This window comes from Erpetoichthys calabaricus, chromosome 12 (genome assembly GCF_900747795.2).
Source record: "Erpetoichthys calabaricus chromosome 12, fErpCal1.3, whole genome shotgun sequence".
Classification (NCBI taxonomy): Eukaryota; Metazoa; Chordata; class Cladistia; order Polypteriformes; family Polypteridae; genus Erpetoichthys; species Erpetoichthys calabaricus.
Genome location: NC_041405.2, coordinates 52030097 through 52045016, shown reverse-complemented (window position 1 = coordinate 52045016; position 14920 = coordinate 52030097).

Sequence of the window (14920 nt, the reverse complement as noted above, 5' to 3'; positions counted from 1 at the left end):
AAGGGAAAAACCGATCCAGGGAGCAAGGCTCATGTCACCGTGTGAAGACTGAATGTTCTCCATAGGTGCTGTGGCTACTTGGGGGTGTTCCAAAGCCCCAAAACAATTGCTGCAGGTGTAGTGCCAGGCTAAAATAAAGTCTTTTATTAAACAAAATACCTTATTTAGAGGTATCTTTAGCAACCAGTTCTCCTTCTAGAAGTAACAATGACTCTTTTTTGTTTTTCTTTTCTTTAACTCCTCCCATGTGTGCTTTGCCCGACTGACTCACCAGGGGATAGTGAAGCACTCCTTTTTAACCTGGACTCGGAGTACTTCCAGTGCAACTGGATTGCACCTTGGATTCACTTCCAGGCTCCTGGTCATAACATCTGGCCTGTGCTGCTTGTGCTTTCTCCATATTTTCTTTTAAAACAGGTAAATTTATTTCAAATTTGGCATGTAATTGACCAATATATTCTAAAATATTGGTAGAGGAGAAGACCTCCTTCCCCCATCCTCCTTTTAGGATTATAAGTTTGTCTCCGGGTTGATGCCCATAGAGTAATTCAAAGGGATAAAAACCCAAAGGTTTGGTGCACCTTCCAATAGGCAAGAAGTATGAGGGGGAGTAGCTGGTCCCAGGTCCTCCCATCCTCACTGACCATCTTACGTAGTATTTGTTTAAGAGTTTGATTAAAATGCTCCATGATGATGACATACTGCGGCCTTTAAATACTTCAATTTGAGTAATTTGGCAACCTCCCTGAACGCATCCGAGGTAAAAGACGTCCCTTGGACTGTTAAGACTTCTTTAGGGTTGCCTTAATGGGGTAGCCTTAGGATAATGGGAGATATAATCTATGAGAACCAAGATGTACCTATGTCCTCATGCTGAAGGTTCAAGGGGTCCTACGATATCCACCCCTATGCATTTGAAAGGAATGCCAACCAGGGGAATAGGAATCAGCGGAGCCTGGTCCTTTTTAAGAATCAGTCATTACTGATGTTCTGGACAGGATGACAGAAGTGATGAACCTCTTCATTGATTCACAGCCAATAAAAGTGGAGCTTTATTCACTCCAGCGTTTTGTCAGCTCTCACCTAGGAAATATGGCAGCTTGCAGACCTGCTCTCAGTGACCTTACCTCCTCCTCATGTTCAGCTATCCTATACAATAAATCGTTGTTAATAGCAAAGTGAGACCCTGATGGCATGGGATGGTGAGCGCATTGGCCGTTTACTAATACTATTGCATTTTTTACAAACTTAAGGGAGTCATCACTCCACTGTTCCCTTTTAAAGGAAGCCTGTGGTTGCCTAAATTGAAAATTTGTGAGGGAATCTTGGCTGACCTCAATGGGCAGGGTTTTAGACTATGACAGCGCAGCATCTGTGGATGATGCAGTTGGCTGTGACAGTGCATCTTCTACCTCATTACACTGGGTCACCATGTGACTCCTCACTGCCGGCTATGTAAACGGCATGGAGACAGGTATGGAGTGGCTTATCTCGGTCCACAACAAAGTCCGAGAACTTTATTGGAGTGGATTGTATCAAACCCTTTTTACTGTCTGACCAATCTCATCCCAGTATTACTGGTTAATGGGGATTTCTGAGTATCGCCACCTTAAGGAACCATAGTAATTATTTATACAAGTGGCAGACCAATATCTCCAGGTGTCTCCAAGGATACAAGTTAGACTGGTCTTCCCAATAAGCCACTGTTGCGCTAACACATAATGGTGAGCGATAATGGAAATGTTGCTGCTGGAATGTATAAGTATGGTAACTTTATACTCATTAACCAACACCACTCTTGTACAAGGAAAGGACAAGGGGATAGCAACAGCACAGTACTGCAGTTGCAATCAACTGGTTTGCTAAATTGAGAGGAGTTGGGGATGGTATGTCACCGTAGTGGCAGCATGAACTTCACTGTGGACTCTATGTCGTGACGGGAGGGCTCATGGTGGGCAACACATCCCATTTGGATTTGGTGAGCGGATATTTCTGTTCGGTTTTAGCCACCACCTGGTGACACTTGAGGGTTTCGATTAAAGCGTCCATATTTTTGTATGCTTGTCTATGGACTGACTGGGAGAGAAAGTCAGGTAGGGCATTGACAAACAGGTTGCATGCCATCTGTTTCATGACCTGCCTTGAGTTGTTGGTATTTGGCCTCAGCCAGCGCCCTGCTTTACTCCAAAGATCAAAATCTTGTGGCTGGGATGGCTGGACTGGGTCAAACAGCCATTCCCTACATAATCTCGTCTGCTGGTCCAAAAAGACTACATAATGTTTGAGAACCTTTGTTTTTAAGATGTTGTAGTTAGTGGTGTCTTGCTCATAGAGATCATAGTAGGTTCTCTGCGTCTCTTCTTTTAAGAATCATGCCATTATATTGACCCATTTCTTATGCTCCAAAATAACTATGGGAAGTGTCCACTCATATATCAGGAAATATGACTATGGCATCATTGTCTTACAGAGGTATTATCTGGGATGGAGCTTGTGAATGATCCTGTTGGACCGTGCCTCAGATTCAGAAGGCATTGTCCGGTATTCACTCACCTGCACCTTGTGTCTTTGGAGTTCTGTAGCCATGTTAGCAAGGACTGAACTGAGGTCTTGTTCTTCGGTCATCTCAAACAACTGATCCTGTCTACTACACCATTGTAATAAGAGCATAAAGGTCTGGGTCATTTGGGGAATTCCATTCATACTTGAAAATATGCAAAAAATAAATGATGTCTTTACAGACTGGAATTCAAGCCAGAAGTGAAAGAAAAGATTTATGGATTTATATTGAGAAGGCAGGAAGAGGAGGGATCTTGCAGTGACTGGAACGGTAAATGAAGTAATTAGAAGGCGCAATCTTAAGAGACAGAAGTGACGTCATTAGGAGGTGGGCTCTGGTCTTATATTTGAGCCCATAAACCATCTCCAGAGTGCACGTATGTGACAATATATACATAACTTGTAAGAAAGGCGCTATGTTGCACCCAGCCTGACACAGATTGGACATGGGAAGCATGTATAAAATAAACAAAACTTATTTTCTGCAGCTGGAGGGCATGTCTTCCCCGTAATCCCCCCAGCCAACAACACAGTCCCAAGCACTCTCTCTCTTCCACCACCACTCCTCCACAAGTTTAGTCCTCCTCTTCCTGACTCTGGCTGTTGAGTGGTGGTTGCTGGCTCCTTTTATGGCCCACCTGGAAGTGCTCCAGGTGCTTGATCACCTGTTTCCGGTTGCACTCCCGGGTGAGGCTGAAGATTAGTCCAGCTGGGCTCATGGACCAATGGACACCCCAGATCCCAACAGGGCTGTGGAGAACTCCCTCTCCCATGAAGCCCTGCAAGAGACTGAGGCACCACTCCAATCCAGTGGGGGCGGCCATCCAGCGTCCAGGGGGAGGTACTGCACCGTCCAGGGCTGCTCCCCCTGAATACCCATCGAAGGGGCGTCCCGGCTGGGCATGGGATCTGGCTGTCCACCACAAACTTAAACTTTTCTTGATTACCTCTTCTCTGAAAACTATACATCTTTTTAGACTAACTTGTAATCTACTCTATAGATATAAAAAGATTAGAAAAACATTCAATGTGTTCATGTGACATTTTCATGTAACGCTCATTTTTCTTCAAAACAGTACGTCATATAGTGTACATTTGTATATCATTTTTTTCTTTATTAGGAGAATAAAACAATGATACAAATGTCATACATCACACAAAATACGCTCCGCTAAGAACAGTGGTAGATCAGTTGAGGGTTAGCAGTCAACAAATAAAGCCTTTGTAATGGCATACACTTACAAATGGGAAAACTGCATAAACATTCAATTGCCGACAAAATCATGACTAGTGATCATGCAGGAGAACTTGTATTTCTGCATATTAAGTAAGATACTGGTGATACTTTAGCAAGTAGATTACCATGCATTTTGCATAAATGGCAATTTCCAATATGTTTTAGCATTTGCTATAACTGTAAATAAATCTCAAAGCCAGAACTATGACTATATTGGGATATACCTGTGGACCTAGAGTGATTGAAGCGAGCTACCGAAGGGAAGGTTGGGCCACCATAGGCAGCCAAGGGGGCATAACCCCCATTCTTACTGTGTTACTCAACACAAACATCACAGACCACAGTGACATTTTTGTGATCTTTGCAACATGGTTCTTGGTACACACTGCAGCGATCAATTGCTTTGTAGTCCATTAATACTAGATATATGTAGTACCTTCTGTATTTTTGTCTACTTCTGCTCCTGTAACAAGCCATTTCAGTGGCTTGAGCTTTTAAACTCTGTGCAGCTGCTGCAACTACTTCACCTTCAACCTCCTTGTCCTCGTCATCTGGGCTCTGCCTCTTTACAATTCTCTGCCCAGAACATTCAGTATCTGATAGCATCAGAATTATCACTCCACACTGCCTCACTCTGTTGTTCATTGTTTGTTTCCCTGCTGCTCGCCTCTGATTCACCCACTGATTCGTCATCTGCTATCAATGACAGGGACTCTTCCAAGGACTTACAGCATTGCTGCATTTCTTTTCTTATCTCTTATCTCTCTAAACTCATAAATGCTTAAAAATTAAACAACGAGATAGATACACAGCTTTACTAAACAGATACAGATATGAAGCAGTCCTGAAAGAAACATATTTTGTTTGAGCATGGTTTAAAACACAGCACTTAAATTACTCTTGCAAAAATACTGACACTTTACCACATTCAGTGTCACTAGGGACCTTATATGTTTTAGGCAAATAAATGATCATAATAAAATGAAAATGAAAACTTTTGACATATTTTTGGTGGTAAATTGTTGTGGATAAAATAAATGAGGAATACCTGGGGGACTCCATCTATACTGTACCATATAACACTGTGAGAGCTGTAAACGTGGCATCATGGGTCATAAGGTATAATGTCATAAGGTATAATGTTAGTACACAAAGTGGATGGTGTATATAGTCCCATCAGTGCTTCTCACCAAAGTGTACCAGACATGGACAACCTTGAACAACTGTACTGCTTGGCCTCCCTGGGAATATCCGAGAGGTGGAAAGTGCTGCTGAGGATAGGGTGGCTTAGTCTGGCCATTGCAAACTTCACCAGAAAAAGTGGATCAATTGTTAAGCATAATAGCTAGTACTTGTATACTTGCTTAATTCATAATTGACTATCCAATCTGTTTCAGTTTTGTAAATGTCACGTACATTCTCGACTTCTCCCTTGGGGTATTAGATTGCCAAGATATTGTTGAATGGGAGTGAGCTGGGAAGGTCCTATAAATCTTCAGTGATTTTCATTGTATTTTTAAAGGAAAAAACAAAAAGTGCATAATTAAGCTGACTCATTCCATGAAAATAAAGGGAATCAGCCAAAGATGTTTGACATGGCTGTGAACACTGGAGGATGTATCATGACTCAGGGCTTTTGATGAACAAACCCTACTGAACTTGTTTCACCTTGAGTTTGGCAAAGTTGTGGAAATGTTCACGAACTTCACTGAACTCAGCAAAATTTGTTGAAATCAATGGGGGAGGATAAGCAGAATGAGGACTGAGTGGATTATAATGGTACAGTCGTTTTTTACGTGTTCAGTGAGAGATGGAAAAGCACAAGAAACCTGTGCTCCCATCTTAATTAACCACAGCACAATGACACAACATGCAGCATCACCATAGGCACGTGACTGGCAAGGACCCTAACGACAGTAAACAAAATGGTCTCAAAATAGTGATTGATCTTACAGAGACAAATAATCTAAGCAACGTTGTTTTCAAAACATAATAAAAATTTGGATTATGTGAAAGTTGATAATTGTGAAAGGGGCGGCACGGTGGCGCAGTGGGTAGCGCTGCTGCCTCGCAGTTGGGAGATCTGGGGACCTGGGTTCGATTCCCGGGCCCTCCCTGCGTGGAGTTTGCATGTTCTCCCCGTGTCTGCGTGGGTTTCCTCCGGGCGCTCCGGTTTCCTCCCACAGTCCAAAGACATGCAGGTTAGGTGGATTGGCGATTCTAAATTGGCCCTAGTGTGTGCTTGGTGTGTGGGTGTGTTTGTGTGTGTCGGCACCCTGCCCAGGATTGTTTCCTGCCTTGTGCCCTGTGTTGGCTGGGATTGGCTCCAGCAGACCCCCGTGACCCTGTGTTCAGATTCAGCAGGTTGGAAAATGGATGGATGGATGATAATTGTGAAAAGATTAGTTTTGAATCAAATTAATAACTTAAATAAAAAAATGGAAAGTACAGACATTCCCATCACTTTTTTGCGCATGGTTTCTCCTCATCACATGTCCGTACCACATCAATCTACATTCCTGTGCTTTCTTAGATATCTCTCCCTCTTTTGTTGTACCGCTATTTATCTTATTTATTATTCTGTTCCTTTTTGTAACTCCACACATCCATCTCAAAATTTTCATTTCTGCCACATCTAACTTCTTTTCCTTTGCTCCCTTTAGAGGCCATGTCTCACCTCCATACATCATTGCTGGCCTTACTACTGTCTTAAAAGACTTAATTTTAACCTTCAATTTAATTCTGCGATTACACAATACTCTTGATACCTTCTTCCAGTTGTTCAATCCACACTGCAGGACCAAGTTGTATGGAGAAAATTCATCAAGCACATCAATGAATCACATAAATGTGGGGAAAAGATGAAGAAACATTTATAAGGGATGTAGTCAATAGCATTAAAAATTCTTTAAACTACTACTGACTGACATTGACAAGAAAAACCTTTGTTTGGTTTGTGGGGAATGTGCTTAATATTTTAAGAAACACTTTCATCTTCCATGTGTGGTTTTGTTTAATCTCAGAATAAGGGACCAAACCTGCCTGGTTCATGGATTAAAACAGCATCCATGCTGCATCGTGCGATCTTAATTTGCAGGTTTCATATTATCCTATTTATAGCATTTTAACCTACAGCCAAAGTGAGATAACGTCTCAGATACAGGCTTACTTTATTAAGTTAAAACCAATTATAACCAAAATATATAGCCAACATTTTGAGACTTTAATTAGACATTAAAATAAATGTCCGATGCCTATTTACTCCACACACTGAAAACTGGCTTAGAGACACAGGCATCAGTCTTAAAGGCCACTTCTGATGATTTCTTAATTTCTCCATGTCATGGTTTTGTCACCGTTTCTGGCTCAGTTTTTTTTTAAATCATTTTGATTTTTTTAGATGTTATTTTGTATTTTGTGTTATTGATAATATAATTTTATTTTTATTCCTTTTGTGTTTTATTTTATTAGTCAACATTGTGTGGTGTATGAATTATTTTAAAGTTTTTTTTTTTTTTTAATGTTAGTACTGAATGTATAAGTCGCCTTTTGTTTTCTGCCCTGTCTTCTTTATGTGGAGCATCATGGGACAGGGCCACCTAATGCTGCAGCAGGAGAGCCACCGCCAGCAGTACTTAGAGAGAAGCAGCCAATAACCCAGCTGTTTTGGCACTGAGGTTGTTATCAACGTTCCATTTTCATTTTCTTTGAATGTGGATTTCCTGTTTTTTCTACACTATGCTCTGGGATTAATGCACACTTTCTGGTTCTGTCTTTGGATTTGTTGCACACCTATTTTGTTTGATTGATTTTTGCTTCTGTCTCTGTTTTTTTCCTGAAATCCTTTTGATTGCTGTCAATAAACATTTAAATATTAAAGGAACATGGATTTGTTTTTTAATGTTTTTTTCCTTCTCATCCTTTGGATACTTGTGACTGGAAATCCTTTGTGTTCAGAACCATTCTGCCAGTGGAGAGATCTGCTCTGTGGCTTCAGACTTGTGTGAAGTATTAGTTTGACTCTTGTTTTTTGAGGCCTGCACCCCTTTATGAGCTTGTGGAAAGGCAGGATTGTAATACTCAATAAGTCTCTTCACATAGGCCAAAGAAGTTGACCATGGTTGTATGATTTGTGATGCTAAAAATCAAGAGTATACAACTGAAGATTATTTAAAGTGCTAATTTTCAATAAACCAAGTACAATTATTGTTCCTTTAGAGACCAGGGAGGCATATATCTGGTAACTGCAAATGGTCTGCCAGGAGTGGATGACCAGAGTTAGATAGATAGATATTTTTTTATTTTTAAAATGACCTTTATTGATCAAATAACAATAAATCAAATTAGTATATAACAGGTAACATATGAACCAATATTTTACAGGCTGTTGTATCAAATGATAATCAATTCCCTTGAAGTCTGTATATAACATACTATTTCTTATATTAATTTGAAAATGACCCCAAAAATGTTTCCATTCTTCTAATTTACAATTCAAAACTCCTGAACCCGTATCAAATAAGCACTTAAAAAGTACCAAATCATAACTTCAACATAAATATTATGATGTTACACCATTCGATTAGTTCAACTATTTTACATCATTGTAAGAAAACATAAAACCAAAAAAAAAAAAGAAAACTTAAATAATGTCTCATACATTAATTTTTAGTTCTCCGTCATCAGTTGAGCAAAGCACCCCTTTAATCCTCCACACATTTTTAAATAACTCTAATGTATTCATCAATTTATAATATGTATATTCCATTATTATTCTGGAGCGTACATTTATCTTGAAAATCAACACAGCATCAGTAGCCCCTGTCCCAGATTGTTTATTATTTCGACTCTTTAAAATTGCTAATTTTGCTTCACCCAATAAATAGTTTAATAGCTGAACTGTTTGCCGATTTTCCTTGTTATATTTTGTTCCATAAATAAACATGATATTGTTAAATTTCCCCATTAACTTACTACATATTTCACTAAAAAAATGAAAAAAAAAACTAAGTCTTATACATTGCAAGAATAAATGTTATATTGTTTCTTTTTGTCCACAAAATATACAAGTATCATCCTCTTTCTGCTCAATTATTTTTAAAAAGGAATTGGTAGCAACAATCCCATGCAGAATTCTCCATTGTGAGTCGGCTGTTCTTTTCTTATTCGGGGGCTTATATAGCTCCCTAAGCAGGTGCACTCCCACCTTCCACCTCCAGATTATCTCTCCATGACGTGTCACATGCTGTTTTTAGTGCTGCAAAGTGTATAGTTTTAACAATATTTATAAAGGTCCCCCTTTGACAGAGACTTAAAGCTCATGACTTCCCTTTTATGGAATGTCACAATTGTATTGTCGCTGAGCGAGGACAGATCAACAGCAGGGCAGACCTCCATCTCTGATGCTCTGATCAAGTTGTTCAGCCGATGGTAATCTTTGGCCATGAAAGATAAAAAACTCTGAATTATTCTGATGGACTTGACCTCCAGTATTGAAGGTAGCACTGCTGGTTCCATAAAGGACTTCTTGCTATCATCATGAATTTGAGACAGTGTAAGTATTTGATGTGTGATGAGTGTTTTAACAAAACTATCTCTGAACAACAGAGGACATGAAAAAACAGAGTTGAAAACTAAAGGCTCATCAGCCAACCAACCAGATGTAGCAAAGTAAACTCCCTTGTAAAAATGGGGTAGGCTGGACAGGTCCATTTTGTTAATGTTCATCACCAGAAGTTGTCTATCAAAACCTAAGCCCCCCACTTGGCGGAAGAAACCTAACGCCAACTCTCTCCAACTCAGAGGGTGAGAAACAAAAAAAAACTTTCTGCAGAACCTGAAGTCGAAATTGTGCAACTTTAGAGACAACATCAATGAGCCCCTGACCACCCTCTTCCAAAGGTAAAAAGAGCACACTTTGTTTAATCCAGTGTAGGCCAACCCAAAAAAAATCAACCAGAAGTTTCTGGATTCTGTGTAAAAGCCCAGGAGGAGGGTCCCCACTCACAAGTTTGTGCCAAAGCATAGAGGCTATCAAATTGTTAATTACAATCACTCGTCCCCTGTAAGACAGCTTAGACACAATCCACCTCCATTTGTTCAGTTACATAGTTACTTTATCTAAAAATCCCTCCCAATTACTTTTATCCACCCCCTCAGCACCCATCACCACCCCGAGATATCGAAAACACCTTCTATCCCACTTCATTTCTAAGGGCAGATCTGGTGGTGAACATGCTGTCCAGGAGCCAAGCAAAAAAGCGGTACTTTTGGCCCAGTTGATTCTTGCTGAAGATATTCTCTCAAATACTTGTTGACATGAGATTAACATTTTAACGTCATCATTTGACGTAACAAAGATGACAACATCATCAGCGTAGGCCAAATATTTAAAAGTAACAGTTGGGCATATAGGAAAACCCACACCCTGAAGTCTGCGACTTATCTGACGTAAAAACGGTTCGATTGACAAAGCATAGAGCATTCCAGATAAGGCATAGCCCTGTCGAATTCCTCTCTTTACTGAGAACGGGGCACTCAACGACCCGTTGACTTTTAAAACACCAAAAATATTAGTATATAAGAACCTTATCATATTTATAAAACTTTCCCCAAAACCAAAGCTTTTCAGGGTATTAAACAAGTATTGATGATCTACTCAATCAAAAGCCTTTTCCTGGTCTAGGGACAGAATCTCCAAATCAACCCCGCACAGATTACATGCTGAGATAACATCCTGCAATACAAATATATTGTCATGAATTGACCGGTCAGGCACACAGTATGATTGACACGGGTGAATTATGGAGTCCATCACATTCCTCAGGCTGTTGGCCAAGGCCCTTGAAAAGTTCTTGTAGTCTGTACACAATAGGCTCACAGGACGCCAGTTTTTGATTTGACACAAGTCACCTTTTTTTGGTAGCAGAACGATGACGGCTCTCCTGCAGCTCAGTGGTAATTCACCAACCTTTATACTCTCCAGAAACACTGTAAGCATCTCCGTTCCCAGCAGATGCCAGAACTGCTTATAGAATTCTGTTGGAATCCCGTCAATCCCCAGAGTCCTTTCCAACATTTAAATTAGACAGTGAGTCAGAGAGTTCCTGCAGATTAATCTCAGTGTCCAAAGTAATTTTATCTTTTCTGAAATTGTCGGTATACCTTCCAAAACTCAGACATTGCAGCCTCATCAATGCTTTCCTCCTTGAATAAATTCTTGTAAAACGAGATAGCAAAGTCTCTTATCTCCCCTGTAGTACAGAGTTCTTGGCCGTCGGTGTCACGGAGCATATGGATTGTTTTGCTCTGTGCTTCCTTCTTTTCAAGACTAAAAAAAAACCTTGTGGGTGCGTCCAGGTGATTCAGATTCTGGAAGCAAGACCTCACTAGAGCCCCCTGAGCCTGCAACTCCAGAAGCTGAGACAGTGAATCTTTTTTAGCCATTAAAATCTCAAAGGTATCCTTATCAAAATTGTTTTGAAAAGTAGCATGTAGTTCAGTGATGTCCTCCTCCAGGTTTTTCATATGATCCACACCCCTCTTCGTCACTTGCTGGGTGTATTGTTGGCAGAAAGCTTTAATCTGTACTTTCGAGACATCCCACCATTGTTTGAGGGAAGTGATTTTGGATTTAGTGAGGGTCCATTGCTGCCAGAAAAATTCAAAGCACTGAAGGAAGTTTGAATCATCCAACAGGGAAACATTAAATTGCCAGAAAGACTTAAAGAAAAGTTTTTTTGAAAAGGTGAGCTTTAATGCTACCATAGAGTGATCAGAAAAACCAAAAGGACATATATAAGTAGTAGTGATTGTATTCAAAAGATGCCTTGAACAGTAAAACCGGTCTAACCATGCCATTGAAATAATGCGGCCAAACCCCCCCCCCCACCCATTACCCAGGTGTATTGTCTGTCTGTAGGAAAATTATTCCACCATACATCCACCAGATCTGACTGCTGTAATAAAGTATAATAGAAGCTGGATGTAGCTCAGCACCATTTCGATCTAGTTGAGCATTATCTGTACAATTAAAATCCCCTCCTAGTAGAAGAATTTCCCGATTTATAAAAAATTCCACCACCTTTCTCAATGAATCAAAGACACAGATCCTCTCTCGACCATTTGTTGGTGCATAAGAATTATTGAACACGAGGTCCTGATCCCCATCTTTAATCTGCATCACCAGCAGGCACCCAGCCACCACCTCACTAATATTAGTGATCTGTAAATTAACAATTTTGGAAATCAGCACAGCTACCCCAGCACTGACATGGGATCCATGACTAAGCACAGCCTGACCCCCCCCATTCACGTAGCCAGTCCGACTGATTCCTAATATCGGTGTGCGTTTCCTGAAGTAGTGCTATGTGAAGGCATTTTTGCCCTAAATAATCAAAAACAGCAGCCCTTTTTGTGTCTCCCCTACACCCGTTCACATTTAGACTCCCAATATGTAAAGATTCCATTAATACAAAACAAAGGGAGTAACCAATGAATTACATAACACAAACGAATAAAAGAAACGTAGGACTAACTCCATCATTATTGAAGCAGTGATTTCCTAACCCTACTGATCAGATTCTTTAACCTCACTAACTCTTTCTGGTCCATGCCAAGCTGTACAGCGTTGCGCATCACCTTCTGTGCTGACACTAGGAAAAGCTGAACGTCTGGGAAGTGTTCCTCCACTTTAACCCCTCTCTTGCCCTCAATAAATTCTAAGAAATATCATACACTTGTGGTGCTGTATCCGCCTCCGAGTGTATACCTTGATGAGGACTCACTTCTCACGGAGGCGTCAGTGTCACTACCCTCATCCTCCCTGTCACCCATGTCACAGTCACTGTAACTTTTAAACAGGTTGCTGCGTTCACTGGATGGCTCGCTGGACACAAGGCTTTTCTTTTCAGACTTCATATTCTCCGATTTACTCTTTCGCTTATGACGGGGCACTTTGAAAAACTCATCCCTCTCGCTCACACTTGCCGTCCTACTCTCCACTTCACACACCTCATCCATCGGCCTCTCACTCATCTGCATTTCCAAGACTTGCACCGAGAGCTGCTGCATCAGCAGTGCGTCTTCAGCGGCCTGAACTTGTGCAGCTTCATCGGTTGGCGAAGACTCGTTCACAGCAGATGCGACTGGAGCAGCTCCCTCAGAAAGAGCGTTATATGTTGTCCCCTCACTGCTACTAGCCCCAGGCTCTGTGCTTACTTTACTCACTGCACTTTCGGTTTCAGCCGTGATATCCTCGGCAACAAGAAGCGCGCTCTTCTCTGGAGCGTCTTTAGACAGAATACTTTCAGGCCGATCACGCACCTCACCCGCTCCATCCAAACGCTCATTACACTCAGACCCATCATCCTCCATGTTATCCACCTCACTTTCATACTCAGACTCACAGTTTTCATCATTAACCCCGTCAGTGTTCTCCTTAATCGAAGCGGAGCCGCCTGGCAGCATCACTGGCTCATGTTTGCACTGTGCTGCCTTGTGTCCAGCTCTGCCACAGTTAAAGCATCTCATTGAATCTGAAGTGACAAATACTACATAATCATCGCCCTCTACCTTAAACCTGAGGGCCACGTTTAGATCCTCATTCATGTTGTTTAAAATCATATAGACTTGTCTCCGAAAGGAGACCACATGTTTTAACTCCTGCATCTTGCAGGATTAATACTGTATCAGACATAATCTGCCCATAACATTTCAATTCCTTTAGTAAAATATCATTTTTTAAGAAAGGTGGAACATTAGTAACGATAACTTTCTTCGCAGGCACAGGACAGGAACTAATGTGCAATTGATAACAACCCCTTCTTCAACGAGTGAATGCACGAGAGACTCATCGTTTAGAAAAACAACCACAGACTTGTTCATTCTGGAGGCGGATAGGACATTTTATAACCAACAACTTTTCCTACTCCCACCACACATGCTTCAGCAGAAACCTGAGGGTCTACCAGGACCTTTGCACCATGATGGCGGGAAAGATTTTCAAACGCCTTTGGTAACAAACCAGAAGCCCTGCTTTTGGACACGGCCATGGTGATAACTGCCAAACAGTAAAAAACAATAACAAGATAACAATTCTATGACAAATCTCTATGAAAAAAAAACAAATAAGAGAAAAAAAATAGAAAAAATGAAAAGTCTTACACAGAGACCTCGACGCCCGTCGGCTTTCCACAACTCCAACACACCCACCCCAGACAGCACTAATCGAGCAACATACAGACAGCAAGAGAGATAGATAGATTTATGAGCTTTTGGAAAGGCAGGATTGTAATACTCAATAAGTCTCTTCAGATAGGCCAAAGAAGTTGACCATGGTTGTATGATTTGTAATGCTAAAAATCGAGAGTATACAACTGAAGATTATTTTAAGTGCTAATTTTTAATAAACCAAGTACAATTATTGTTCCTTTAGAGACCAGGTAGGCATATATCTTGCAACTGTAAATGGTTTGCCAGGAGTGGATGATCAGAGTTAGATAGATAGATAGATAGATAGATAGATAGATAGATAGATAGATAGATAGATAGATAGATAGATAGATAGATAGATAGATAGATAGTGAAAGGCACTGTTTAAAGACAGACAGACAGACAGACAGACAGACAGACAGACAGACAGACAGACAGACAGACAGACAGACAGACAGACAGACAGACAGACAGAGACCAGCAGCTGGGACTTATGAGGCACTGCTACCCATAATATTGGTTGTAGGCCAAGTCTCAATGGCTGCAGTGTCTCCTGTTGTTGCTAAGCAAACTGGAAACTGGTGGCCCAGGAGTAACCTAAGGGTGGGAATCAGAGGTGTCATGAGTAATCAAGTTACTCAGCTAACTTTATTGAAAACAAAATCCTTCATTAAAATTGGTTTGAGAAATAAAAGAGGGCAAACAAAGCACAGGTGAGGATACCAGCTGAAAGTGTTAGAAAGTGTCAGTGGTTTTTGAAACAAAATGCATTTGCACTGTAACACTGAATTACCATCACAGGACAATAGCTTTGATGCAGCATCTCAAAATGCAACATTTCGGTTTCAACAAAGTCTTGCCCGACACTATAAGGTAAGGTCTGTTTAACCACGGGCTGTGTTTGGCTGTGGT